Source organism: Neopsephotus bourkii, unplaced genomic scaffold (assembly GCF_033783945.1).
Source record: "Neopsephotus bourkii isolate Nb327-2 ecotype Australia unplaced genomic scaffold, CSIRO-AGI_Nbou_v1 NB_1388, whole genome shotgun sequence".
NCBI classification, from domain to species: Eukaryota; Metazoa; Chordata; class Aves; order Psittaciformes; family Psittacidae; genus Neopsephotus; species Neopsephotus bourkii.
Window position 1 is genome coordinate 5,991,086 of NW_026901866.1, and position 25,793 is coordinate 6,016,878.

Consider the following 25,793-nt stretch of genomic DNA (forward strand, 5'->3'; position numbering starts at 1 on the left):
TTTGCGAAGTGACTAGAGGAAACTTGAAGTTGACAGTGGTTTTAGCTGAAAAAGTTTCAGTAGAGAGTTTTTGTGGGGAATATCAAGGGAAATACACAGAGGAAATCATATCCATTGCAGATAATCTACAAAGTATGAAATGCATAAAGCAAACACCATGTTTGCTGGGTACTGATTTTGACTCATTTTTTCTCTTTTGTGTTAATATAGCAGAAGAGAACATGGCCTTTAAAGGAATCTACTTTGGTTTAGCTTCTACTTCAATAGAAATTTCTTTTATATTCTTTGGGAACTATGTACATTATAACATTCAGAAAATAATGCTTGCAGCACTGAAGTAAATACTAAATTTCTCATTGGCTTCAATAAAGGCTCAGCTCCAGTTTTATTTGCTTATGGTATTTGTCAGGTTGTAGGCTTTGTTGGGTTTTTTTTGCAGATATGCATAATGGCTCAAAAGCATTATTCGATCAAAGCAAAACTGTTGTGCTGATCTGAGTGTAAAATAAATGTGAACTGACATGATCTCGACTTTTTCCATACACAGACCACAACACCAATCTGTAGAATATTTACAAAACATTTCTTGATCAGTATTGTGACAATTACAGAAAATGCATTGTAAATATAGTATAGACAGATGCAACCAGATGATAAATAGAATTTTGTTTACTTGAATAGTCCCTGAGCAAATTGTAGTCCATGAGAAAAAAATCCGTAATTTCAAGCCATTTTGCACAATTGGCAGCCCCAGGAGAGGAAAAGATTAAGGAACAGAAAGATTCCCTACCTTGAAAGTAGAGAAGACTCACTTGTTTTCCCTTTGCTTACCATCATTTGCTTGGAGCTGCAGACTGTATTATTCAATTATAGTATATCTCTGGTAAATTACCTTGAAATGTCTTGATGTTTCAAAGCACTATACAAACTGGGTTTTGTGTTGCACAAGACAGTTGCTTATTACTGTACTTACCAAGGTTCTGTGGAGCAGGACCCAATGTGAAGTACTTAGGAAAAAATTATAGACTTAACCCGACACTTCATCTCTTGAGTGTGTGGTGTAAGGCACATGATGCAATTGCATTCTGTATGGTCTTGTGAATGGGTGCCATGAGCTGAGGCGCTCTGATTTTCCGTAATAGGACTTTCTAAAAGGAATATTCTATAATTTTCTTTCAGCAGTGGTTTCTTCTCAAACAAATCTCTAATTTTAATCAAACCAGAGAACACATTTTTTAATACAAGAAACAAGTTCTTTCCTATCAGATGCAGTATATTCTCCAATACTTTCTGTTTCCAAGTCTATAGAAACAAATCTACCTATACCCTACCAGAAAAAGGAAAGGTATACTTGTATAATAGAAAATTATGCTTGAATTTTCCAGATTTTGTTGCTGTTGGAATGTATATATATTATCAATATTTTTATATTTCTTTTACAACAGGCTGAATATTGAATGTATGTGAAGATGTAACTAAAGTATAAAACTTTTGAAATTCTTAAATTTACTTGTAGTAGAGCCTCTTATCTGCAATTTTAAAAAATGGAAAAAAATTGCAAAATATTGATTAAGAAATACTTGATTTTCCTCCCTGGTCTAGTGGGAGGTGTCCCTTCCCATGGGAGGGATGTTGGAGCTAGATGGTCTTTAAGGTTCTTTGCACCCCTAAACATTCCATGATTCAATGAAAGCATTTCAGTCATCAAAAGGAGCTGCAGAAAAAAGAAAAAAAAAAGAAAAAAAAGAAATGTGTCTTGGCTGACCAGTCACACTGAAAAGTGCACTGAAAACAGTCGAAATTAATATATTGCAAATAATCTGTAACCATATAAATAAATTTAAACATATCTACAGATGAGAAAGCGGGTAGCAGAAAACATGATCTTCTTCAGGGCAAGTATAAAGGTCTCTGTTGCACGATTATACATGGTGAATAGTCTCATGTTTACAACCTTTAATGCTTATTGATGTAGACAATTTCATCAGGTAGCTATGTCACATAATGAGTGGCAATCCTGTGTTACCTTAGTATTTCTGTAGCCACAAGCAGATGTAGGCATCACTCTCACTATTAGTTGGGATTTTTTAACACCATCCCCTATGGGAGAAGCTTGGTGACTACAATGCTGTGACCTCAACTTTGAAAAACAAATGCAAACGCTGTAAATTTATTCCTGGTGTCAGGCAATTCATAGAGGTGTCCTCTGTGCTGGAAGCATCATTGCTTTCAGTTGAGAGAAAGAGGCAGAAAACTATCCACAGTGTGATGGCTAGCTGCTAGAGGAAACAGATGACGTGTTTCCTAAAATTAGATGCCCAAAGTGAGGTCTGATGAATGTAGGAAAAATCCCTACAGAATTTAGCCATATTTGGAGAACTGCGTGCACCTGGTAGGTTTTCTTAAAGGCAAGTCCATGTTGCACAGATCAGATGTACTGACCTCAGAGGGAATACACAAGTTCATAGCACCTGAAAATCTGGCCCTTTGTATGATAAAAATGGAATTAGATTAAATTCATTACTCTAAATGTCACTTTTACAATAAAATAAAAGAACCTGAGAGTGACTGCATGACAAAACCTACTATGTAAGGGTAATGAGGGGTAAAAGACGAAGTCTAAGTAAGTCCATTTACCAGAGAAGAATAAGCAGAAATTACAATGTATATAGGGGAGAGAGAAAAATCTATATTGAACATTTTTTTCTGCTTGAGGAAGACTTAATTTAACCGGGATTAAACCCAACAGGTTTCTACATCATCTTTGTAGGGTTCTTTAAAATTGCTGTAGGGGGAAAAAGACCACTTCAACACTAAACACATATGTTGACAATTGCTATTCATCAGTGTCATGGCTTTGCTTTGCTTACAAGTTGCTTGTTTTTCCCCACTCTTAATAGCATATACACAGAAGTGGTAAGAAAACTTATTTCAGTACAGGTAGCCTTCTTCAACTAGCTTTAATCTCACTAGAGTGCCTGACTAAGAAGTCACTAAGAAGCTGTGGCCACACTCCGTTTCACCTAAATAAGAATGTTGCATTTTTTGCATGCTAGAAGGTTCCCTGTGACTCCTGCACCCCTTGATTCTCACTCTTTTTTTTAAATGAAGAATGCCCTGTCTCCTATCTGTTGTCTTCAACACCCACCAGTTGTGTTATTTTTTACTGTTAGTCTCACATCATCTATAGGAACCTGTGAATAGCGACAGAATAAAATCATTATAATGATATTTACCATTATAATTTTTCTCACTTTCCCCTTTCTTAGAAATATTATTAATGAAACCTAAAATAAGATTCCATGCTATTGTGGCAAGCTGAGAAAATTGTCATATTAGGTTACTGGGCAGTAGTGAAAGATACTTCGCGTTTGGCTATTTATTACACTATGCCCCAAACAATAGCTTAACAATATGTGCACATTGTTAAGAGAAGATGAGGAGACCTAGGTAAGAGGAATGTTTTCTGTTATGTGGATTTATAAATTCCATGTATTTTCCACCATTCTGTGGGAATGTGATCACTTAAGATTAGTGGACTATTAAGCACCAGTGTATGAAAAGCATAATATGGATTCTCCTTTGACAAATAATGATTCCCATGATGAGTTCTTTATTTTAAGCCAGATGCTTAGATTATCGGCGATACATTGCTCATTGCGATGCCTATGGCATGGTTTGCATATAATGCTGACAGAAAAACCTACCATATCACTCTGATGAGACCAACCTACAAATCAGTTGAGAAATGAGAATTAATAGAACAACCAATAACATCCTAATTTCTAAACGACAGCTAGAGTAACACTTAAAAACATTCTGCATTGCCAGATAAATACACCACTCATTTTCACAAATGGAGTCTGTTTCCATTCTCAGCTGTTGGATGATGATTTGACTTGGAGCAAAGGCAGCATAATTGGGTAACAGCTGAAATGTGCTTCATTGAAAAGGGTTGAAAGATCCATTGCTGGATTTCAGGAGTGTGAATTACAATTCCAATAATATCAGAAGCAACTAATTCTATTCTTTAGAAGTGAGGACATAAAAGAAGTTTTAGGTTTTCTTATTTCAAGCTTTAATTGAGGCCTAGGTTGTAACTCATTTTCATCCCTGAATGGGTGGTAAAAACATACACAGTAGGTAATTCACACTACCTCAACAACTGTTAGTTCCATAAGAAGACTAATCAGGGTAAGCTTCCAGTAGCAAATTATCAGCTACAAATTAAAACCTTGCCACACGTCTGCTAAAAGCAACCTTTTTTTCCCCCCACTAGCATACATTTGTCTAGATTAGTAACTGTTGGATTAGTACAGGACAGGAAGAATAGAGAGTGATCTGAGAAAGCCTCCAAAACACTGCATTTCAGAAGTGAACAGGGAACAGTTTTCAACTCTTGTTTGACTGTGACATTTACTACATTTTGAAAACCTACCTTTTTTCTTTCTTTTTTAATGATACATTTGAAAATAAGCGAAGGAAGCAAGATTTTTTGCAATCAATGTATTTGATATATGGAATGCATGATTTTGGGTTATGAACACAGGGTAAACATACACACATTTGGCAAAGCACCTAACTCCTGCAGATGTGTATTCAGGAAGTGACCTACCCATCCACCGTTTAAGCCCTTTGTGCTTTCCGGGGGCACATTAAGCATCAGACTATCATCAGGAGCCATGAATTCCCTGAAGTTTTCAGGCAGTTTTCATACCTAGCAGAGAGTTTCACTCCCTTTGTTAAGTTCATTTGGCCCCAAGTCTTCATTTCTAGTTTTCTGTTGTGTTTGTCATAGCATTCTGGTTTTACATCAAATTTGAAGTCAAAAGAAAATATAAAGCATCAGTCCCATCGATAAGGGAATAAAACGTAGAAAAGTAGGAAGTGATCAAGTTAAGGATCATGTATCATGTATACTATCAAATGTTGTCATTTTGATCTTATGCCTCTGAGTAGCTTTTCTGAAACCATTTTGTTTAACAAAAGAGGACGAGGGGACATGACTATTTGAGTGTTCTTTTTCAGGATAGTCTTACCCTTCTTTTTCCTAGCTCACAAGTTGTTTAAAAGTGCTAGAAATATTTGCATTCTGTGGTTGTGTTGGTAGAGGAGGTTTTTTGATATTAAGGGCAGTTTTTTTACAAATCACAGGAGACTTGCTTTCTGCTTTAATCTCTCCATGTACAGTCAGTGTCTGGTTTGCGTTTGGTATTGGTGTTTAGGTTAGAACAGTGACCCCTGAAAGAAGGGATTAATTTGTACTCTTCAACAGCCATATTTACTGATTGCTATATACAGTGTGAACAAAGCAGTTAAAATCAGAGTGTCCTGAATATCTTTCCCAAATGCTCATTTCATGATCTGAATTTTGTTTCATAGACCTAAACTCCACAAAGTGATTAAGCCTACATTTGCAAATGGCCTGCTCACTCTTTAACTGAGGCCACGTATTGTGCCATGTTTGAGGCATCCATGATGAATCTTTTTGGACTCTAGTGATAAAAATGATGTTGCTTGTTGGTGCCAGGTGAATTTGAATTCTTATCAGTGGCCAACATGATAGCAGTGTGAGCAGATACAGCTCCATTTTTATGGAGGTGATTTTTCAACTGAAAGTATGGCTTGTGTGTAAAAATTGCAACCTTTGTCATTTGTCCAACACCTAATCAGAAAAAAAAATAATGCTTATTTATATATGTGTCACACATGGAGGCTTTCTGTTGTGTATTTTATATTTTCAAGTGTTTTATGCTGTTCCTGATAGCAAAAAAAATATAAAAATCCAGGATGAAGCTTATTCCCCTACTGGTCCCTCTTTGTCTGGGAGCAAGTAGCACCATGTAATTCCATGACAGTGAAGTGTATGTCAGATAATACATAACCAAGTCAAAGAGAACATGAGCCAAATTAAATGCTTTTTTCATACCTCTATACTTCCAAATACTTCTCTCAATTAAGCTTCCTGAGTGTTAGGACTTTTCATTAAACTAGTCATTGTCTTGCAGCAGGATCTGTATGGATCCTAGACAACCAAAGCAAAACACAATACTTTTATTTTTTAGGTTCCTCACTGTTCCTCATATGTGTTAAGTTATACATGAATGCTCATTAAATCTACTAAGATAACTGTTTGATGTGTAACTCAGTAGATGAAACATAAAACTGTTCTTTAAAAAATCAGCAAAATTGCTTGGAGGAAAAACAAATTCATACATAAGCCCATTCTTTATGTTCTGAAGTGCAATTTATGGGACTAAACTAAAGCAAATGTCATACCTTTAATTTCATAAAAAGTTATATACAAGTCTATTATTCAAAATAATCACATAACTGGAAAATTCACTGAACAGCTACCTTTCTGCTCAGCAGGGTGCCATTTTATAGACTTTAAAATTCACTAAGTTCAAGCAGCTTTCGTTCTCAATAATACATGTGCTAAATATGTCACATTAAAAGTGCTTTTGGCATGTAAATGATCCGTTTTCACATAGAAATGCTTTTAAAAGAATCTGAGCTCACTTTTTTGGAAATTATAAGTGCATTGAATTTCATTGTCCTACGGAACCATGTAGAGTTGATCGAAGTGAACTACAATGACAAACCAGCCCTTGTCAGCCCTTATATTTATGTATCATTTGAGCTGTCAGAAGTATATTTAGTTGCATTTTCTTCTACATATTTTCTACTCTTTTCAAAAAAATAAAAAAATATATAAAAATTTGGTGTAAGGAGGGGGCGGTGGATTTCCTTTTCTAGGCCTAAGTGCTCACAAGCACTTCTGTGTATAAAAAGTTAACATTTTACTGGAAGATTTGCAGCATGTTAAACTGATTTTCTGAGCTTGTTAATTTTTTTCTTAGAACTCAGCAGTACTTCTACTACTGCTTTAATGTTGAAAGATAAGGCAAATGTTTTACAGGTGATTTAGGATGCTTAGCCTCCAAAGAATGAATTCTGAATTCTTACGCATAATATGAATAAAACTGAAAGCATAATCTCTGTCTCTCACTGCTTCATTATACTGCTGCATACTGAGCAAATTCTCCATACTCTGTATACTGCAGAGCAAGATTCTTTCATGATAAATTGATTGTAGCTATTCTCATTCTCTGTAACTCCACGCAAGGGACCTTGATATTGTCAGACACATCCTGCTTTTAAAAATCTTTTGTTCTTTCTTATTGGAATAAGTAAAGCAACTTGAATGCTGTTTGGAAGTAATAACTTTATTATTATAGTTACCTATAATACAGCACATGGCTCCAGGGTACTCACACATATTTGTTTAAGAAAACAAACTGTCAAATGTTCAATTCTTATTTTAAATATGTAAAAAAATATATGTGAGATGACTAAAAAAATTTTAACTGGAAAGACTTGGTTTCAGAGAAGGAAAAGAAAAAGGAAGAAAACATATGTATGGTTTTTCAATGCCCCAACATAAATAGAATTCTTTAACTCAATAGACTGCCCTTATATTGGAAACCCTGTAAAAGCCTACAGTAGAGATCATTGTGGGTAGACAGTAATCCTTGGTGCCAAAACCTGTGTGAAAGGAAAGCTGAAGTCCATTCCTGCTTTTTTTGCTTATCTATAGCTGCAACTCTAAAGTCATAAGATGAAGCTCTGAGCTTGGTGTAGGATTCCATTTAATTCACTTTCCAGAAGTAAGATATGTCTTGATTATATATTATGCATATGTCTGTAAGAGTTTCTGCTTTCCTCTTCTGTGTAATTCACAGTGTAAATAGATAAAACAGATTGAAAATGGGGGAAAGTGATGTAACATAAAGTAAAATCAGAGGCTGAGTATCTGTGTTTGGTGCATGTTTAATTTTTTGAATTTTTGTGTATTTATAACATAATGTAATCTCAATCTTTTTAGAATTTTGATTTTTGGGTAACACAAAGCCAAATATTTTTCTGTCTTTAGTGCTCTGAGGCACTACAAAATGGAGACTTGAGGGATTTAAACTCACTTTTCTCCTCTTTCTTGGAGACTTTCCTTCTTTATTATATTTTATCTGAAATTAATCTGAACTGAAAATAATACTGGATCCTTTGAACATGGAATATCTGACCAAAGGAGCTCCAAATGCACTCAAGCACAGATTCTCCATCCTGGGAACAACAGTGTACCTATAAGCAGCCATCAGCTTAAGAAAGTCTGTCTCTGGCGAAACATTTGGCCAAGGTGTACATTTTACTATGTTTATGTGTTGGCTAGATATCTGTAGCCATTTTAAGCATTCAGGGTTTTCAGATTAGCTACTGTAGATTTTTCTTATGGAGCATCTGATTGATAGATTTCTACATGTTTTTTGTAATACCCATTTAATAATGAAGAAAAACATTGTATTGAAGTGTCAAATATTTGTTCTACCATGTTCCAGCCTTGTGTAATGATCTGAACATCAGCCACGACCTTGTCTTCCGGGGGCTAAAACACAATAAGCAATGTAAAGGGCATTAACCTAACCTGGTTTTCCATCAAAAAATGCTTAATGTTTCTTTAAGATCTAGTTCTGAACTGAAGGTGTCCACATACTCCTATGACTTAGAAATGAACTTCTACTCAAGAAAAGCTTTTCAGCTTCCATTAAAGATAAGTTGCTGAAGAATGATCTCTGAATGTGTCTAAACATGTTCATAGCAAAATGACCCACTAAAATATCCTAAAATGTGAAGCAATTTCTTCAGAAATGCTACTCTTATATGTGAAGTATTTATAAATTCTAGTTCTCATCAGCTACAAGTCAGTATAGGATATGTCTTATACCTGATATATATGATCTCATATACCCTATGGAAATGCCTTACAGAATAAATGACAAAGATGCAGCCAGTAGGAGTCTACAGACCTTGAATTGAAATTAATTAGAAATTAATCTAAAACCTGATAGTCTGTATTAAAGAGCTAGACCTTTTTGCCAATACTTTTTCATTATTTTTTTTTTAATTCTTTGGCATAATATAGCAAAACCTGTTTCATTTTTTATTTCACAGGGGTAAACAAGTTATGAAAAGACAGACTCTAATTTTAAATAAATTCTGTAGAACTTTTTAATAAGGGTTTGTTAACCCAACTCAGACTTGGTGCCAATAAGAAGCACTTTGTAGACTATATTTCTGACTTCGTACAAATTCTAGCTAACTTTGTGTCTGGCATTCAAAGCCATTTATGGGGATTTTTGAGTTACTGACATTTTTAGGCTTTTGGATGTTGTGTATACAACACTGAAAGTACTGATTTACTTTTTAACTTTCTGAGGTATGTTTTAATAAAAAGAAAGTGAAAAACATTGCCTAACTTTGAACATAAAAGAAATGTTGGTCTCATTAAGTCAACAGTAATGCTCTCCATAACTTCAAAGGAGACCATGATTTCATCCAACATATCTAAAACAGTTCCATAAAACACACAATGAAAGTCACTTCACAATATTGGCAGGCAGAGTATGCATTTTGAATGCATCTCAGGGAAGAAAAGGCACAAACATTCTGACTTATTTTACTAATGCATGCCAGCTAAAAATTAAAAGAGCAGAGGATTTTTTTGAGAGACACAGTGTTATAACTCTGGGAGTATTAAGTGTGCATTGTCTTCCTTTCAAATGAGACTTAAAATCTATGCTGCAAAATGACAATTACGTTATTCTGAGTAGTCCCATATTCTCTGACTATGAAATGTGGTGTGTGATTTCTCTATTGATAAGTGTAAGTGCTCTAAAATGTATACCTTAGCTTAATCTGAAAGTGGAAGAAAATACTTAAAAGTGATAATTTCAAGGCTGCAGAAAAAAATTGTAGAAATTTTTATATATAATAAAACAATGAAGAAAACTCACCAGAAAGCTAATATTTTCTATCATTGACTGATGGTATCACACTTTCCTCATTGACAAAAATAGCTTTATAATAATACAGGAATGTTTTGAGAGGATTAATTGAATTCATCGTGTTCCTGACCTTCTGGAACAAAATTTTACAGCTCTGCTCATGTGTCTGAAGATATTAATTGTGTATAAACAATTTCCTTCTCATGAAAAAAATGTTTCCAAACCTCTGGTGAATTATAGTAATCTTTTTCTGATAATATTTTCTGCTCTGAACACTGCTAGGTATTTGGGCATAATTTGTTTTCAGTTGAGTCCTTATATTGGTAATTGTTTCCAATCTCCCCTTCTCATAGGGAAAGAGATCGAACACTTCCACATTTTTACCATAACACCAGAGGAGTCATCTGCTTATGAAAAGCTTTTTTATTTTCTACTTACAGAGTATGTCCGATAATAGGTTTTTAGTAAAAGGGGTATAAAATGATGATATGATGCATCATCCTCTTGAATCTTCTGAAAACTAAAAAGAAGTGTTGTAAATAGTGATCAGAGATTTCATGGCCATGGCTTTGTTAGCCGAGATCTGTTCTTCAGTCCAAACAATGTGCTGACCAAGCTGTTATTACTGTGTTCTCCCCAGGTATGTTAGCACATGCTGGTTCTGTCCCTGCATCTCATTTGTGTATAGACTGGATTTCCATGTTTAATTTCTCTATCTAGCTCTAGTTCATTTATAACTGGGATGAATTTTCAGGAACTTGGTTTCTCTTTCTCAGCTGTTAGGTATCACAGTCAATCTGAGCCATGCTGTCTGCTTACATGAGTACTGCTAGACTGTTTCACCAGAAGCCGAGCAGATTAATTTGAACCATTGCTAAATCATGAAGTATGGTTTAAGCCAACATGTTTGTCTTCACATGTGAATGGATGAGAAGTGCCAAGATTCAGGTATCACATCACAGATGGTGAAAGTCAAGAGCAAGGTCCCCATTCTTTCTTCTGTTGTGTTACTTCTCTCTCACTCAGCTCAACTCCTACTAAGCACCAGTGTTTGACGTTCAGGTGATTCCCAGGGGGATTCTAGGACAGATTAAACATCACTGCAATTAAGTGTGTAGATACAGTTCTTTTAAGGCTTTTTGATAATTTACAATAAAAATACAAAAAGGTGCTGACATATATATATACACCATGCTGGGATTAAAAGCTAAGAAGTCTCCAAAATAGAGCATAAGGAAACCAGAAGGCCATCATTAGACAAGAGCGCATAATGAATGGTGTATTCCATTTTTCACTTGAGAAGAGGATCAAAGAATACTGTATATTCTCAAAATCACATATATTTTATCATTTGAGGCTAAAATGAATTTTCTGATCTTTACAATAATATGTTCAAGAATACTGCAGAAAATGGTGTTGGTACTTCCATATGTTGTGCTCTGACACGCGAAGAGTGTTGTATGTGCTTGTGACATGGAGAAATTCTTTGTAATTCTGCAGTAACTCTCTTTATCCTGGGGTTTAGAGAGCTGAGAACTGCCATGGGGTAAGCCTGCAGCATTCTGCAAAATCAGTATTTGATGCAGCAGCTACTCACTTGGACTGCAGCTTTTTCCAAGTTCTTTTCATACATGGGGTCCTAATCTCTGCCTGGCATCCAAGAGTGATACTGCTACTAATGGATAGGCAGTGTCTGGCTGTATATTCACAAGAAACAATGGCTTAGTTCAGTATGACTGTGGTGTTTCTTATGCCCTCATATTAATTTTGCTTCTTGCCTAGATGTTTCTGCCTCCACTGTAAAAGACAGCTCATCTGCTCACACCACACGTTGTACTACTGTAGTTCAAATACTTATGTGTCAAAGTGCATTAGTCTTGGTTTGGGATACTTTAATATTCTGTTATTTTTTTTGGCAGTCATGGATGCTCAGTGGGTGGTTGAGTGTTACAGAAAGTATATAGTCATTTCTGAGGTGAAATGATATAGTAATCTCTGAGATATACTAACAGAAGGGCAGAAAAATGTACACATGTCCCAGGATAAACAATTTTCACTCCTGTCTCAGGACATGTCTTTGGATTAGAACTGCCTCACACACTAAATACATGAGAACTTGGACCACTGTTTTTCAGATGCACCTGACAATATGGCTCAGACTACTTGGAGTTGATGAGTACCTTAGCATATTTGCTGTTCTGTCTGAATCTGAGCAACTCCCATAGTTCTGTAATTCAGGATATATTGTCTTTCCGTTTGAAAGAATAAGTTTGTTTTGGGGTGTTTTTTTGTTTGGTTTTTTGTTTGTTTGTTTATTAGAAAGCATAAGCTATGCTCCATCTCAGCACTGTCAAATTTTAGTAATATTGAAGATAATCCCATATGGATAACATAAGGAAATAATGTGATGCCTAATGGGAGCTCAAGCACACACTTAAATGTAGTTTTGCATTTTAAGATTCTTCATTTTGTTCTTGCAAGGTTTGAAAATGTGGTTTGAATATATTTGAGAGTGTGAAAAATAAAAGATTACACAATTTTTTTTGTTTATTATGCAGTTCCCTCCATACACACACATTCAATTAGTAAGAACACTAAACATTTTCTACTGCTCCTGTTTTGCAATGCAGGCTTTGCCTGCTTTCTGTTTGCTGCTTACAAGATAATGACATCTGCTGGAAGAGGTCACTAGTAAAAAGGTGTTAGCAACTGAGAGAGAAGTTGAAATCCAATCTGGATAAACGTATGTTTGAATTTTTACCAGTTATCACCTAAACGTGTATATACAGAAGACAGATAAGTAGGTGAAAACAGTATAAAGAAGTACTACCTAAATGTATTTTAAAAGTGGTATCTAAAATCGTAAGACAAAAAAAAAGGTTTGTTCTGACTTCAAAATGCAGTTGTATTGATTTGAATCATTTGGGAACTGAGTTGATCAGGAAAAGCTGGTTTCTCTTATGTAAGATATCTTGGGTCCAACACAGTACCACTTAACCCAAGGAGGAGCTTCATTGGAGTTTGCATGGATTCCCTTGAATTTCTCTCAGATATGGAGCAGGCTGTTTCTACATTAGCAAGTAATTTGGGGCAGTAGATTTAATCAGTAGTTTTAAACGGTTAGGACTGAGGCCTTTCCCATCTCCATTACATGTTTTGAGGAATTTACATCAGGTGACAATTTGTCTGCTTACCAGACCAAATGTCTTTGGTACAAAAAGTGGTTTGAAGGCTCTCTGAAAGGAAAAAACACTGTGCTCACCAGGTGGTGGTGAAGTCCATGGCCCTGACGTGGAGGCTTCCCAGGGTGCTGCTGGAGTAGGACTGCTGCTTTAGTTTCCCCCAAAAGAGTCACAGGATTGCAAAATCACCTTGCGAAGCAAATGAGCATGTGATGAATGGAGATGATCAAGGGATTTACACAAGCAGAAGTTTTAACTTCAAAACTCACTGTTATTCTTAACCATGTAGCTAATATAAGCTTCAGAAACTGAGTATAAGGACAAAATATAGTTTACTTGAAGTGACTGTAAAATACCAGTAACTTACAGGTTTATAGGAAATCTAATGATTGGTTTTAGATCAGTTTAGAAGAAAAAGAAAACTGAAATATTCTACAAATTGAAGCCTGCTTTTCATGTTTTGATGGTTGGTTGGTTGGTTGTCTTCTCTGGGTACTTTTGGCAATATATCTGAAATAGCGTAATTCATGTAGATAACTGTGACATGGATGTAATTCTTGCACACAAAATGTTGTTTCCTTTCATTTATTATCTCCTTTTATGATACTATTTTTTATTCTAATTTTATCATTTTTGTGGAAGAATTGCCATTTAAGTGTTACAGATGTGTAATTTCCATGCCTGAACTCTCTAAGAGGTTAGTAAAGAGGCTGCCTATTTAGGTACCACCTGAAGTTAGAAAGTATAGTTAATCCCTTTATCACTAATATACTAGTATACCAGTTTTGCAAATGAAATACTCTTGTCTCCATCTTTGAAAATATATCATACTGCCTGTTTCTTTTTTCATGTCTACCTGCATCAGTGATATGTTCAACTTGCAAAAAGAAGTGAGGAGAACTAATATAGGTCTCCGAAAGCTTCAGTTTCCATTTTGAGGTATCCCACACTCTTTAATCTAGTTGGTCTAAGCAATGAACTTCTCTTTGGTGGTCTTCAAGACACTCTTCAGTTTTCTCCACTCCACTGGTGTGGCCTGTTTATATTTAACAGACCATACATTCATATATTGATTGTTAGAGGACTTTACCATTTCTGGACACTCAGCAGAGACATAGCAGAGTTTTCTGCCTCAGGCCACAGAACAGCTCAAGAAAAATTAGCAGGGTGCATTTCAGCACAATAACAAACTCCATATTCATAATGTAATTTATGGGGCTTCTTCATTGTTTGTCAGAGCAATCCCAGGCACAGCTACAGATTGGGCAGAGAAGAGATTCAGAGCAGCCCTGTGGAGAAGGACTTGGGGGTGCTGGTTGATGAGAAAATGAACATGAGCCGGCTTCAGTGTGAGCTCACAGCCCAGAAAGCCAACTTTATCCTGGGCTGCATCAAAAGGAGTGTGACCAGGAGGTCAGAGGAGGTGATCCTGCCCCTCTACTCTGCTCTCCTGAGACCTCACTTGGGGTATTGTGTGCAGTTCTGGTGTCCTCAACATAAAACCAACATGGAACTGTTGGAGAAAGTCCAGAGGAGGGCCACAAGGATGATCAGGGGACTGGAGCACCTCCCGTATGAAGATAGGCTGAGAAAGTTGGGGCTGTTCAGCCTGGAGAAGAGAAGGCTGCGTGGATATCTCATAGAAGCCTTCCAGTATCTGAAGGGGGCCTATAGAGTTGCTGGGGAGGGACTTTTCATTAGGGACTGTAGTGACAGGACAAGGGGTAATAAGTTAAAACTTAAACAGGGGAAGTTTAGATTGGATATAAGGAAGAAATTCATTCTTGTTAATGTGGTGAGGCACTGGAACAGGTTGCCCAGGGAGGTCGTGAATGCTCCATCCCTGGCAGTGTTCAAGGCCAGGTTGGACGAAGCCTTGGATGTCATGGTTTAGTGTGAGGTGTCCCTTCCCATGGCAGGGGGGTTGGAACTAGATGATCTTAAGGTCCTTTCCAACCCTAACTATTCTATAATTCTATGATCTTAAGGTCATTTCCAACCCTAACTATCCTATGATTCATCAGAGGAAAATGAGGACATCTGGCAAACAGCATAGTCCCTTAACAAAATTCTTCTCCAAGTGATAGGACAGTAAAATCACCTTGTGAAGCAACTGAGCATGTGATGAATGGAGATGACCAAAGGATTTACACAGGCAGAAGTGTAACTTCAAACCTCACTGTTATTCTTAACCATGTAGCTAATATAAGCTTTAGAAACTGAGTGTCAGGACAAAATGTAATTTACTTGGAGTGACTGTAAAATACCAGTATCTTACAGGTTTATAGGAAATCTGATAACTGGTTTTAGATCAGTTCAGAAGAAAAAGAAAGCTGAAATCTTTTACAAATTCTGTACGGATTATACAGAGCCATTTTCTGCCCATACCTGGGTCTTTTCTAGAGACAGCATCCTTTTTACCTTGGGAAAAAAGTTGCATACACTTCCGGAAAAGAAACAAGAAGAGTTTCATTTTTCCACCAACAGCTCAGTCATGCTGCTTTTCTGAGACAGCAGAATAGCTTGGAAGAATTGGCAGTGCAAACAGTTTGCCCAAATAAGTCCCTGTAGCTAGAGAGCAAAAGCTGTCTCCAAGGCTACTGAACTTCTCTGACTTCATGCTGTCAATCAAAATTAGGATAGTTTTATGTGAAGGCTTTGAAAAATTCAGCAATCCACAAACAAGATGGAATCCATATTTAACAAAAGAGTATATTTAATAGCAGAGCTTGAGATAAAACATTAGAGGTCAAAAATACACACCAGAACAATAAACATCACAGTGATACAGGAAACAGTATTATGAACAGAATAAACACTGTACTAGCAGTTGAAGAGTAGTAAACACTACTGAGATATTAATCAAGAAGGAATGTGGTTTATGGCTGGATTTGCCTTGAAACAGAGTAAGATATAAACCAATTTACGTAACATAGTTTTGTTTCTAATATTTTCACAGCCACCATATATTTAATAAAAAAAAATTAAAGACTTAGCCTTTTTGAGTGATAAAAACTAAGAACCAAAGACCCATTGCTAATAGTTCATCTTAGTGGTAATACTTACCATTATTTAGACATGAAACCTGAATTATTATTGAAAGCAAATACAGAAACAAGGTTTCAGAGCCTTTGGATTATTTTTTTTTTTATTCCTGTCATTGTCACTGCATATTCTGTGGCAATGAAACAGCTGATGAATTAAGACTCGCAGAATCAGATAATCTCTAATGTTCCTTAGAAGAACATCTTTTTCCTTATGAAACTATGCAAAGGATACATTTAATTTCCCGTTGTTCTTCTATGTAGACTTCAGATTCTTTGATGCCCTGGTCTTGGAGGGATTTAACTGGATGGAAAACTAGATGCTTTGAGTCTGCACTTCCTTTTCTATTCCTTATCAGTCATTTACAGAAGCTTTTTCCCCAAGGACTTGTTTTTACTCAGGGAGAAATGTACACCCCTAAAAACCAAAACAAAACAACCCCAAAACCCCACAAAGCCCAAACCAAACAACAAAACAGGACTTTTTCCCCCTTACAGAATGCAGGGACAGGAAGTCTCTGAAACAATGCTTAAATAATATTGACCTTCAGCAGCACACAGCTGGCTGTGTTTAAAAAGCTGCAGGAAATGAATCAGCATCTAACTAAAGCTAACCAAAGGCCAGAGGATGGAAAGTCTCTCCACAGTGAAAGGTATTGCTAAGAAGGTCAGGTAGCAAGTGATTCTGTAAACTGGCCTTCATCCTTTTACTTGAGGAAGCACCTAAAATATTTTTAAGCCGCGTACAGATGCCAAAAAAGCCTTTGAGAGTAACTGGTTTAAATATATTGCAGAAATAAAGCCATTATCTAAAGGAGTTGCTGGTGTGAGATGACAGTTGTGCTGATTTTACATACCAAACAGAGAAGGAAGCACAGAAAATTAACACCAGATAGAGCCAAGAAAATACTGTTTAAAATAAGCAATCCAGATTTTACATATGTATTTTTTAAATGACACAGATGGACACTTAACCTCCAGTCTAGAGGTTTAGACTTCAAAACACAGGACATAACTTTCATCAGATCTTATCCTCCCTTTCCTAACTGGGAAGCAAAGATGCCAAACAGAGAATTACAAGTTTGTGATTTTTGTTCATGGCTGCTTATAAACTTCAAAAGTTAGTAGAAGAAATAGCCAGCACTAGAGACAAGGGGTCTTGCCTCTTCTAAATTTTGGAGAAAGTCACCTTAAATTCATGGCTGTTTGTATTATAAAAATAAACATGCCAGCACACATTTGGAATCCCATATGACTATTTTCTTCCCAAGACAGTATGTTCAGAGGAGTATATTTGACAGTCGTTAGAAAGCAGAGAAGTCCATTTTTTCTTTACAGTAATATCCTTTACCTCATTATAAAACAAGAGTTGTCATACCAAAATCGAAGACTTGTCAACAGAGTGGGGAAAATCATGTTTAATTACTGCATGGATAAGCCTTCAGGATGATAAGAAATGGGGAAGTGTAATAATTGAAAGAATTATAGGCAATTCTTGAATTAAATCTTGTATTTTTAGTTGTTGAATTTCTGTGTGTTTCTATATTAAGAACAATCAAAAGATTCATTGGTAAGTGGATGCACAGGATAGGTTCTTTCTAAGTATTTCCATTGTTATTACCAGGTATACTGCAGCCCTGAAGCAAGTTCTGAAATAAGTACGCTTCAGTTCTGGACTTCAGCAAAGTATTAAGGGACAGTCAGAAGCAAAAGTAATTCATCAGATAAAAGATACTCAAATTTGACTAAAAGTCAGATGTATAAACTATTACCATTTAATATATAATTTTGGCTATTGGAAATGTTGCCTCTGTGCTTCAGCAGATCCTTAGATGCTTTAATAAGCATCTAAGGATATATGCAATATACAATAAAAAGAGTATTAACATGAAGTTATAGAAAGGCATAAGCAATTGAAAGATACTGATTTTAAAATGTTTTTTACTGATAAGGGTGTGTTTACCAAGGGGAATGTCGTTTTACCTTTTCTTTTGCAGGCATAATTTATTCAGATTACTGAAATACTTTGCAAATTGAAGAACTAAAAATTAGTACCAATTAATAATAGCGCGTTTATAGCAGCAGTACAAAATTGCCACTAGTGTCTCAATATCAACATCCGCGTTTATAGCAGCAGTACAAAATTGCCACTAGTGTCTCAATATCAACATCCATATTTTATTATGTTCCATTTGTATTTTATCTTACTCCTTGCACTGTTCCTCCTTCAGAGAAGTCTATAGCATAAAGTAAATGGGCCATATTAATATGCCATTTCCACCTGAGCCAGTGCAACTGCACTATAGATAGCCATGGCTGGGTGCATTTTCACTAGTAGCTTCTAGGCATAATTTAATCCTTTTTAATAATTTTATAGATATAACCTTTTACTCAACTGCTCATTCTGTTACATTAATTATCAGTAAGTGAAAATATAATTTAAACATCAGTCAGTAATCTATGGGGTTTTTTTAACATATCCTTCTTAGGGAGCCCTACATAACAACAAGATTTCTACAATACTTTGGTGTATGGCTTAGCAAGAAATATTACAATGTGAACAGAGGACAAATACTAAGCAAGATATAGGGAGGAGTAAAATCTAATTAGTTTTCCTAGTATTGCATTCGGCACGAAACCTTGAGACAATATGCTCATATTAAGACAATCCATTAAGAAAAATGTGATACATCAAAGTCCTCGAGACTTTATCAACAGACTATTTTTAACATTTGAATTAACATGTGTCTAAAATTCAGTTCTTACAGTGCTGAGATATCCTGGCTGCGTACAGCATACAGAAGCATAGACTTCCTTCAGATCGGGAGGGGTTTTACCATAATGATGGCTGCACCTGTCCTTCCCCCATAATCACTTTCCCCTGCTTACATTCAGGAACCTGAACCTTTAAATTCTACAAAACGGAGAAACTTGAGCCCTGTGGTGGCTACTTTTAGGCTTTGTGCTGCTTGTTGTATTTTCCTTTCTATTACCTGCTAGCTTTTGGCTTTTCTATTTATTAATTTTGCTTTCATTTCTTATTCCAGGACATCTGACATTCTTTCTTATGAGTTTAAAACATGTTACTTCATTTTCCAGAGCACAAACAAATTGAGGATGATATTAGTGAAGGACAGTATTTTTAAACATAGCCTGTAAGTTTGGATATTGAGTTGAGAACATGTCTAACAGATACCTATACCTGGTTTTCATAGGCATTTATTCAATTCAGTTCAAAGTTACTAGGAACTGGTAGGTAGTTGAACATAAATCCCATTTTTGAAATAGACATGAAAATCTAGAGAAAACTACTAAAAATCTTCTGCCATTTTATTTGAAGTGGTACTGAGCACACGCAGTTCCCGTACTTTTACTGATTTCAAATCAGTAAATGTATTCCATCTAATTAGTGTTTCATGTCAAAGACATGAGTCCTTTGAGAGTGATAAGAATCCAGGTCTCTTCCCAGGGAAAATATTCATCCCATTCTCCATGAGAAGAGGGAATGAAATCTAGCTCTCTACTTCCCAGCCTCCGGCCACCAAGATCTTAAAAATGAGGTGTTGCTGCCTTCTTTATTGTGCATATATTAATAGAATTAAATGTGCAAAATCAAGTCAGGCTAAGTCAAGCTGTAAGAAAATGTATGGAGTAAATTCCTTTGGGGAGCTTGGTCAGAGAAGCAGTAATTTCTGGATCTGAGCTGGGTTTGCAGGAATGAAAACATGACTCAAAACTGCCTAAAGGTGCTGATGGGAATCTAGCATCCAGATCCTGATTTTAGGACATCTGTGGATGTCCTGTTTTAGGACATCTAACAACAGCTGTGATACTGGGGACTTTTTTATTAGCTGAGTGGGACTATGAGGGATCATGACTTTGTCATGTATAAATGAGTCCTCCCTGCATCCTTGTTTCTTTGAAATTCTTAAGCTTAGAGCAGAAATCATCAAGGTGCTGCTAAAAGGGAATATTTTTACTAAACATTCACTTGGAAAGTATGTTATAAAGATTAGATAATACAACTGATCATTTAAAAAGGTAAGTGGCAATACTCTGTTGATATAGAGAAGTTTATAGAAAGGATAATGAAAAGAATGTTCTTTGGTGGGTGAATATCTTATTTGTATTTTTTCTGGACATAATAAAAGGAAAATAGCTGCACACCTGCTACCTCTGCTCACACCTCAGCTGTGCTTGCCTTGGGATCAGGAATAGGGTTTTTCTCCTGTTAGAGAAAATAATACTGCTTGGAAACATGAGTGGGTGGGCGGATGGACAGACGGATGGATGGTGAGAGCTAGTGCAGTCTGCTGCAGGAAGGAGAGAGTCAAGATTAATTTGAATTGACTAATTCAGCATGTTTAGTGAGAAGAAAGTCCTCCTGCTGGAAAAATGCTGCTTGAGTGCTTAGAGACTCGGATAAGAAGCAGTAGAGGCTTTGTCTCTGGGAATTGCAAGTACCAAGTTGTGGACATGCTTATATTCCTTAATCTGTGATTGCATCAGTCTGTTGACTTAAATCTACTTAACATGTTAATTATGTATTTCATGAATTTTTAACTAGTTCTGTTTCCTCTTTAAGGTAAAGTTTATGGCTGTGATAGGTGACTGAATATCTACATTAAAAGTCTCTATTACCACTACTACTCCTATTATCTAGTTTCGTTCACTAGATAGTTTTCTTTCTGTGTGTGCATTTTTAAGGTACTTTACAAACTGTAATTACTCTTCTTAACACTCCTTCAAGGGAGATAAAAATACAGAGAAATGGATGTATTTACAGTAAGAGTTTCAAGGCCAGGAGTAGAACCTGTGCATTTCTGGCCCTTGGGGGCAGAATGCACCACCTATTAGTCAACTGAATGAAAATTTGACTGTAAAATAAATCATAAAGTAAACAAATATCTACTCCATGTCCAGCTGAAGAACATGATCATAGGATAGGATGTTGAGATGTTTGCAATGCTGGCAAGTCACAAGTCAAAATGGATCGTATCTTCAACAATACATACAACATTCAGGGTCCTGCCTTTATTGAAAGCATTGTACAGAGGTAAGAGCTAACTGCAACACTTCCTGATTTGAATAAATGCTTGTATCCTTTAGTTGTGTGGCATGAAGGTGTGGTGCTGTTTGCTGATGATGGAGAAGGTGCTCAAGTGACTTGCTAGGTAAGTGAGCTCTTGTGAGCAATCAGTACCTGCTCATATGCTCAAAATAGGGTCATTTAGGTATCATCATCCAATTCATATGTCATTCACAGTTTTGATCTTAAGACTACAGTCAGCATAGTAAATAATGCAGCTTCAGGCATGGGGATGATGAAATTTACTGAATGCTGTTCTAAGATCCCTGATAAAATGATGGTAGTCTCCACAGATAGCTTGTTAATAAGTAAGTCTCATCTTTAGCTCTTCCAAGTTTCAAAGCCAGCTTTAGCATGCACAGGGCAGCTTGCTAGGCTCTGATTTATTAGGAATCAGTCTGGTCTGTATGCAGTACTTGAGATTTGGGGGCAAAACAATCATATGATGAACCCAGCTGAACCCAGGAAAGTATGTTATCAATAAAAAAACACAGTTCTGATCAAAACTGGGTAAAGGTGGACGCTTCCCAGGTGTGTAATCACAAGCAGATTTTAGTGGAAGCACTATGCACCCTTTGGGGGAATAATACATCTGGAATGTACAGTGGATTTGAAGATTTCTTAGTTCACACGACATCTGTCCCATATTGAAACACTGTACAGATTGTGACAAGTGCTGTTCAGGAAAGAACTGATTCTGAAAGTTACAAATGTTGACTGCATTTTAGTTAAAATGTGAATACCTTTTTTTTTTTTCTTCCTGCTTCGCTTAATCATGTGTCACTTCCAGACATTCCTATTGCAATTTCACTGAACCTGAACGATAGTATTATTTGCATAGACTTGAGAATTTTACCGGGGCAAGTGGGATTTATATAATTTAATTAGATTTTTCACTGTATTTTTGCAAGTTTCCAAGTGATACACACGGCAATGTTATGTACAAAACCTTTGAATATCTGTAAGCAGTGATTCCTAAGGGAGAGTTTATTGTCTTGAAATATGAAATTCTGTTTTTTCTGGAGAGTTCTTTTATCCTGTCTATAACTACAAGAATTCTGTGCTATGAGAAATTAAATAAAACTTGTGTTCACAGTGACTAGTCTGACATTATCTCCCACTGATGGAGTTTTAGAGATGCCACTTCGCCACATGACCCTTAATTGCACTGAAACTTAATGCTCTGTTTTAAACAGACTGGTTTAGTTAAATAAGTAGCTGCTAAGTACCTCTCATCATTTTTCTATTTTAACTACACCTCAAGGTTGAATGACAGCTCACTGATATGTTCCTTAATATTCTAGAAAAAAAATCAGATGCAGTCTGTGCAAAGGACAGCCTTTCATGACCTTTATTACCCTTGATAAAGGCCATCAAAGGATGCTTTTTATTGGATGGTCCTTGAATTTGGCATATATATCAAGGAAAAAAAAAAGTGCAGTGTGTGAAGCAAGATATTTGTCTTTATCTTTGTGAACAAGGAAACAAGTTTAAAAAATTAGAAATACAGCATCTCTGCAAATTAGCAAATAAATCAGAACCAATAATGCATTCTTTTTTTCTTTTTTTTTTATAGGGTGTTTTCTCTGAAGAGTGCAGTATTTTGTAAGGGTATTTATTTAAAATTGTCACTTTTCGCACAGGCACATACCATATTTCTGCACTAGCATTGAATAAGCATTCAGCAACCTTTGCATGATATTTTCATTCTAAATTAAACAAATGTACACTTTAGTATTCAGTAAGAATTTACGATGTGTGATCTGTTCTCTCATTTCTTTTTCTACATCAAGCTGTGGTGCTATAGCATAGGTCTCTGAAACCTCTAAAGTACTGATAAGAAGTTAAATTAATTTTAATTTCCTTTGATTTCATTAGGAGTACTTACAAAAGGACCTTGTCACATTATGGAAAGCGGTCACAGTATGCTCCTCTAAAAAGGTCTTAGCAATTTCAAGGATCTTGTTCTACATTATTAAAGGGTAACACTTGTACCTACTTCGAGATTAAGGCACCTAAACATTACCTAGGTTTTACTTGATTACAGATTTCAATTTTTTTTTCAAGGAAGCTCATCTTTCATCTGACCAAGAAAAGGAGGACTTCAACATGTTATCACTATTTCATGTTTAGTACATTTTTGAATTGTCCAATGGCCATATATTTTTAATGAGCTAATGTGAAAAAGCAAAAAACCTATTTGTGAAAAAGATGTGGTTTTGTTGGCAGTCTACATCCATCTCAAAGTAAGTGATCTTGCCAGAGCTTCAGAAGAAAAAGCAGTTGTTTTTGGTATTTTCCATGTCTTTGTGCTTTTCCGTAAACTTTTAATTTCTGTGCTATGTAACGGCCTTACACCTCCTATCCTTCCTCACAATTTCTAACTTTTCTCACCTGTTAGTGGCTCCCTGCTCCGAAGCTTTCTGTCATCTGTTTCACGACTTCAGTCCACTATAATTACTCTATGTGATGCTTACACAGTGCTGTTAATGCACTAAAATAGCACTTACAGGTCGAAGTCAGCAATCAGAAACCCCTTTTTGTGAGCTACTGAACCCGTGGAAAACAAAACAAACAAAAAAAATCAAAAAGCCAACAAAACAAACAAAAAACCACAACCAAACAAACAAAAAAATAAAACCCAGCTTCTAACATCTAACTTAATTTAGGATCTAACACAAACAAGATGTAAACAAGCAAATGTCGCGGCAGTTGGCTTCTGGGAGCACTTGCTTCAGGGTTAGGGTCTGTCTGGTTTTTCTGCTTTTTCTGCGCTGGCAGAGGCAGCGTCAGAACCAGAGCGAGCCGATGAGAGGGGAGGTTGCAGCCCAGAGCTTGGAGTGTAGAAAATGCCTTCAGTTGTCTCTTAGGGCAACGGTGCACAATGGACAGGGCTGCAGTCAGTGTGCCGTGATGGAGGCCCTCCTGCACCAGGGGCTGAGCTGTGGTGCACTGTCCGTAGGCCAAGAGATGTCAGGGAGGTTGCGAGGGAGCTGGTGGGCTTGCTCCAGGCCCAAACTATGCAGGGGCCAGAAGTGTCCAGCATAGCATGTAGAGAAAAGCAGGAGGGTGTTAATGCAGGAAGATGGGAGCTAGTAACAATCTCCCCATACCACCACCACCACCACCCCAAAAAAAAAAAAAAAAAAAGGAGAGAAAAAAACCAACAAAAGTAGAAGAGGACAATTAAAAGCAAGGGGCTTCTTCCAAGATATTATGTCCCCACCGACAGCTGCTTCGCCGTTCTGCAGGGAGCTAAAGAAGAAACACACACCCACCAAATGAGCAACCAGCTGATGCACCAGATTAGATGGGAGATGTTACTGTGGGGATCTGTTACAGACCGCCCAATCAGGAGGACTCTTGATGAAGCACTCTGTAGACAGGAGCAGCCTCATGCTCACAGGCCCTTGTCTTCATGGGTGACTTTGACCATTCTGGTACCTGTTGGAGGGGCAATACAGCACAGTATAAGCAATCCAGGAGGTTCCTCGATTGTGTGGAAGACAACTTCCTTCTGCAGGTAATAGAGGAGCTGACAAGGAGAGGTGCCATGCTTGACCTTGTTCTCATGGTTGGAAATGTGGTGCTCCAGGGTGGCCTTGGCTGTAGTGATCATCAGATGGTTGAGTTTGAGATCCTCAGGACAGTGAGAAGAGCGTGCAGGAAGCTCACTGCCATAGACTTCAAGAGAGCAGACTTTGGCCTCTTCAGGAACCTGCTTAGTAAGGTTCCATGGGATAAAGCCCTAGGGAGCAGGGGGGCCCAAGACTGCTGGCTGATATTCAAGGATCACTTGCTACAAGCTCAGGAGTGTTGCATCCCAACTAGAAGGAAATGGAGCAAGAAGGCCAAGGAGGCCTCCATGGATGGATAAGGAGCTGCTGAGAAGACTTAGAGTAAAAAAAGAAGCTTACAGAAGGTGGAACTGAGGACAGGCAGCCTGGAAAGAATACAGGGACGTTGTCCAAGAAGGTAGGGATGAGGTCAGAAAAGCTAAGGGCCAGTTAGAATTGAGTCTGGCCAGGGATGTGAAAGATAACAAGAAGGGCTTTTATAGGTACAAAACAAAACAGCAAAAAAAAAGGCAAACTACGGATAATGTGGGCCCTCCCTGGAAGCTATCGGGAGAACTGGCCACCCTGGATTTGAAGAAGACTGAGGTTCTCAATGACTTCTTTGCCTCAGTCTTCACTGGCAAATGCTCTGACCACACTGCCCAAGTCTTGGAAGGCAGAAGCAGAGACTGTGAGAATGAATACCTTAGGGCCACTGTAGGAGAGGATCTGGTTTGAGACCATCAGGAGACTGAAATCCAGTCTGACCAATTTGATGGCCTTCTACGATGGGGTTATGGAACTGATGGATAAAGGCAGAGCAGTTGACATCATCTACCTGGACTTGTGCAAAGTGTTTGTCACTGTCCCACATGACATTCTTGTCTTTAAACTGGAGAGACATAAATTTGATGGATGGACCACTCCACAAAAAGAATTGCCTGGGTGGCTGCATGCAAAGATTTGTGGTCAATGGCTCAATGTCCAGTTGGAGACTAGTAGCGAGTGGTGTCCCTCAGGGATCGGTGTTGGGACTGATCCTATTCAACATCTTTGTCGGCGACATGGACAGTAGGATT